The following is a 5,496-nucleotide window of genomic DNA, read 5'->3' as shown; positions in this document are numbered from 1 at the left end:
TAGGATTCAGGGATTGAATGACTGTGACAAGCTTCAAACTCGCGAGTGCTGGGCGTAGTGACAGACGCAAAAGGAGGGTGAATCCTATTCCAGCATGATCGGGAACCTCAGATGATTAGCCGTGCTGTGACAGAGCATTTGGACCATTTTCACAAGAGGAGGGGATGTAACCATTGACAACGGTGATGCCCCAACACACAGCTTGCCATAGAAGGACGTGCGTGCGTGAATCAGAGAATAGAGGAAAGCAGAGATTCAGAAGACAAAGCATCTCCAAAACTCCAACATATTCTCCATTACTGCATAACAAGTAACTTTTAACCCATGCTCTCTTGTTCATTCGCAATTCAACTGATAAATATAATTAACTTCCTGACTAAGAATTGCAAGGTAACCATAGATTGCTTCAAACCAACAATCTCTGTGGGATTCGACCCTTACTCACGTAAGGTATTACTTGGACGACCCAGTGCACTTGCTGATTAGTGGTACGAGTTGTGAAAAGTGTGATTCACAATTCGTGCACCATTGATGAAGTGGTGATTGCTGCTACTTGGTTCCTCTCCATCTTCTTGGTGAGGTCAGCCAGCTGCTGGGTAATGAGCTTGTTTTGAGCCAGCAGAGCATCTACATTGTTTAGCTCCATCACTCCTCTAGTGTTCCCTCTTTCGGAAGCATAGAAGTAGTCATTCTCTGCTACAGTTTTAATGACATCTATGGCCTCCTCAATGGTCTTCTTCTTGTTCAAGGATCCTCCGGATGAATGGTCTACGGCCTTCTTTGACTCATAAGAGAGCCCTTCATAGAATACGTGCAGCTGCATCCATTCGTTGAACATGTCAGGTGGACACCTCCTTGTCAGGTCCTTAAACCTCTCCCATGCTTCATACAGAGTCTCACCATCTTGTTGCCTGAAAGTTTGGACCTCAGCTCTCAGCCTATTGATTCGTTGAGGAGGGTAAAATCTTGCTAAAAATTTGTTCACCACATCCTCCCAGGTTGTCAAGCTCTCCTTTGGGAAAGACTCCAGCCACTTGGCTGCCTTATCCTTGAGTAAGAATGGAAATAAGAGTAGTCTATAGGCGTCAGGGTGAACACCATTAGACTTCACTATGTCACATATTCTCAGGAAAGTGGTTAGATGTTGATTGGGGTCTTCTTGGACACTTCCTCCGAACGAACAGTTGTTCTGAACAAGGGTGATGAGCTGTGGCTTCAGTTCAAAATTGTTGGCGTGGATGGTTGGCTTTTGAATGCTACTTCCACAGTTTCCTGGGTTTGGATTAATGTAAGAGCCTAAAACTCTTCTATCTTCCCCAGCATGATTTGCTCGACCTCTTCCGCCATGGTTGTGAGTCTTTTCTTCATGATGGTTTTCCATGTTGTCTTCCATGTTTGGTTCAAAGTATTCCTCCTCTTCCTCAGCACCAACTACTCTTTTTCCTCTTGCTTCCCTCCTTAATCTAAGGAAGGTCCTCTCAGGTTCAGAATCAAAGGAAGTTGAAGCCCCGCTTCTTCTCCTTGTCATGCAACCAACAAGTACAAGCAAGGAAAATAGATGCAGAAAGTATTTCTGTCAGAATTACTGTTAGTGTGAGTGATGCAATATATCAAACAGTTAGTGGGTTAGTGAAATGAATTGTAAATAAAAAAGAAAAAGTAGGGGGAAGGGAAGAAATTAACTAAAACAGGAAGTAAATTACTCAAACAGAAAATTAAATCAAACAAAACAAAAATGCTCAATCTAGTTATCTTCCAATTTAATCATTGTTGATGCAAAATCAATCTCCGGCAACAGCGCCATAAACTTGATGCACGGAAAACTTGTCTCGTAACAAATTTCCCTTCGGCAAGTGTACCGAATTTGTTGTCAAGTAAAAACTCACAATAGAGTGAGGTCGAATCCCACAGGGATTGATTGATCAAGCAACTTTAATTAGAGGACTGTTCTAGTTGAGCGAATCAGAATTTGAGTTGAGAATTGCAGAAAATTAAATGGCAGGAAAGTAAATAACAAAAAAGTAAATGCTAAAAATAAAAAGCTGAATGTAAATGACGGAAAGTAAATTGTAGAATCTTAAATGGGAATGGGATAATTGCTCATAAAAGTAAATGACAGAAATTAAAGAGAATGGGTAAGATCAGAAATGGGGAGTTCATTGGGCTCAGGAGATGTTGCATTCTCCGGATCAATTTCATTTTCATCTCTTCCTCAATCAATGCACTCATTGATATCCTTGGCAATCTTAAGTGATCGAATTACAATTCCTTGTAATTCAATCTCACAAATCTTGATCAATAGCCAATTCCTTGGTCAATTGCTCATGAGAAGAGATGAAGTATGGTCACTGATTATACCACATGCATTTCCCAAATCAAGTGTTGAGAGGATTATAGTCACATATCCATCCAAACCCAATTTGGTCCAGCATGAGAAAGCATTTCTAGCATTATATCTTCATTCCTCTTTCAAGGTTCAGAAGAGATCCAAGTTTGAATAGCTTCTTTTCTAAGATAACTACCCAATTGGATGAAGATCGAAAGCTTTCAAGTAAAATCAAGAGAAAAGATAAAAGAAGAATAATGAAAACTAGTATTGATCCATCAAATTACAACAGAGCTCCCTAACCCAATGAAAGGGGTTTAGTTGTTCATAGCTCTGGAAAATGAAAACAAAGATGGAGAATACATTATGAAACTAGAAGTGCAGAGAAAGTAAAATACAGAGAGTAGTTCTATGCCCAGAGGCTCCCTATATTTTCCAACTCCCTTTTTTAATTCAAAGCTACTCCTATATATACTACTCTTCTGTTCTTCTAGTTGGCTCTTCAAGTCTTGGGTATGGGCCTTTGGATCTTGAGTTTGAAGCAGTTCTCTTCTTCATTGGGCTTGGCTTTACTTGCAGAAAGAAAGTGTGAAGTGGGCAGAGACTTTAGCTCAGGACGTTAGTGGTGTTAACGTTCAGTGAAAATATGGGTTCGAGAACGTTAGTGACAATCACCTTTTTCACTAACGTTCCTCACCCAAGCAAGAGCCATGTTATCTTCAACGTTAGTGGCACAAACGTTGCCACTAACGTTGCCTCTTTGTCCTTCGCACACGTTATTGGGACTTGCCTTTCCCAATAACATTGAGAAGTCTCCCCCTTCCCTACGTTAGAGTGCACGTTAACTAAGTTAACGTGGCTCTTTTAACGTAGGCTTGCCAACCTTTGAGAACATTAGTGACACTTACCATTGTCACTAACGTTCCAATGTGCCCCTATTTCTCACGTTAGAGTCCACGTTAACTAGGTTAACGTGGCCATGCTAGCCATCTCCAACGTTAGTGACAAAGTTGAGTGTCACTAACGTTGGCTCATCATTCCCTTATCCACGTTAGCTTCCACGTTAACTAAGTTAACGTGGGAGTTAACGTGGCTCATAGTGGCTTGTGTGGGCTCATTCCAACGTTAGTAACAATGTTGGGTGTCACTAACGTTGGCGATCACCTTCCTTCTTCACGTTAACTTCCACGTTAACTAAGTTAACGTGGGAGTTAACGTGGCTTATTGGGGCTTGTGTGGGTTCCTTCCAACGTTAGTGACAAGGTTTGGTGTCACTAACGTTGTCGACCACCTTGTTTCTTCACGTTAGCTTCCACGTTAAATAGGTTAATGTGGGAGTTAATGTGGCTTATTGTGACTTGGCCAACGTTAGTGATAAAGTTGAATGTCACTAACGTTGGCTTCCCCCTTACTTCTTAACGTTAGAGGCCACGTTAACTAAGTTAAGGTGGCAACTAACGTGGCCACTTATGAGCTTGGTCCAACGTTAGTGATAATGTTAAGTGTCACTAACGTTGGCTCCATTTCCTTTCTTCCACGTTAGAGTTCACGTTAACTTAGTTAACGTGACTCTTAACGTGGGCAATGATGGCTTCGAGAGTGTTATTGGCAATTACTTTTCTCAATAACTTTGCAAGTTACTCCCATTCCACGTTAGTGTTAATGTTAGTGTAACTAACGTAGCCACTAATGTGGTTCTTCTTTTCTTCCTTTGTCCTGAAATCAAGCAATAAAGTGCATCAAAGTTCTAATCCAAGTCATGGGAAATGCAACATCCAATTTGTCATTAAATTCATGCAAAATTCTCATGAAATCATGTAAAGTGCACAATGTATGCTTGAATCAAGATGTAAGTGAATATCTACCCAAAACTAGCTTATTTCCTAAGGAAATACATGAAACTACCCTAAAAATAGTAAAGAAAAGGTCAGTGAAACTGGCCAAAATACCCTGGCATCAATGAGCTTGGTTACAATTATGTTGTAGAGAATGAAAGCTTCAATGAGGAACCACATTGTGGGAATGGATATCAAATTTGGGAGGAGCCACATGCTTATGGTCAACTTTCATGACAACAACCTCCTCCAATCTCTCATGGCTATAATCCACCCCATAATGTATATAATTATGAACCAAAACCTCAATATTGTTGTCAATCTTACTCACAAGTCTTATACCACCATTCACCTCCATATGATCCTAACTCATACCCACCATACCAACTACCATATGAACCATACCTAGAACCACCACCATTCCAACACCAATACTCCCATGAACCACAAATTTCATATACACTACCTCAAGACTTTCACCAATATGAACTACCTTCCAAGTACAATACCCTTCCATCAAATAATGAACCCTTTCTTCTACCACCGCCCCTAATGGACGAAGGTCTCCATGCCCTCATGCGAGAACAAAGAGATCTTAGATCTCGTATCCTAAGGCAACAAGAGGAGACAGAAAAGAAGTTTAAGGAGCTAGAAGCTAATATTGCTATCGTGATAGAAGCCGTTAGCAATATGGTCTCATCCCGCCTAAGCTTATACGATCAAGGCACTCCTATTATTGAATGTGGTGAAGCAACCAAGGAGCTTAGTAAGGGAGTGAACTCGGAGCTTCAAGGTGGAGAAGGGGAGATGAGACAAGAAGTGCAACAAGAGGAGGAGGTAGAGATTATTGGACAAGAGAAAGTAGTGGTTGAAGATTTAGGAGATGTTGAGTGCAAGGAAGAATCTAGAGTTGAAGAGCCCTCTTCCATGGAGTTTGAAATTGGTGTTGAGGAGGATAGTGCACAACCTCCAAGGCACAATATAATTGAAGAATTGGAAGGAGTGGGTGAAGATAGAAACTTTTGCGTGGTCTAGAAATTCGCAGATAAATTTTCGTTGCAGGTATAGCTTCTAAACCAACAAAAGTCCTTTCTTACAAACATTTTGGTTGTCACAAGTAACAAACCCCTTTAAAATTGATAACCAAAGTATTTAAACCTCGAGTCGTCTTCTCAAGAAATTGCAGGGAGGTGTTCTTATTATTGGTTATGAGTCTTGTAAATTGGGGGTTTTGAAAGTAAGAAAGAAGTATGACAAGTAAAGTAAATAAATAACTATAAAATAAAACTCTTGGCAAGGTATAGGAACTGGAAGTCCTATCCTAGTTATCCTTAT

General features: G+C 40.5%; 1 non-coding gene across 1 annotated transcript; it reads left to right on the top strand.

Annotated features, from left to right (window-relative positions):
- Positions 1 to 836: 836 nt before the first annotated feature.
- Positions 837 to 940, top strand: LOC148571544 (small nucleolar RNA R71). Its single transcript, XR_015880440.1, has one exon. It is a non-coding gene; the product is annotated as a small nucleolar RNA R71 (small nucleolar RNA).
- The last annotated feature ends 4,556 nt before the right edge of the window (positions 941 to 5,496 follow it).

Source organism: Arachis ipaensis, chromosome B3 (assembly GCF_059453495.1).
Source record: "Arachis ipaensis isolate K30076 ecotype BB chromosome B3, ASM5945349v1, whole genome shotgun sequence".
Classification (NCBI taxonomy): domain Eukaryota; kingdom Viridiplantae; phylum Streptophyta; class Magnoliopsida; order Fabales; family Fabaceae; genus Arachis; species Arachis ipaensis.
This window is presented reverse-complemented; position numbering and strand designations above follow the sequence as displayed.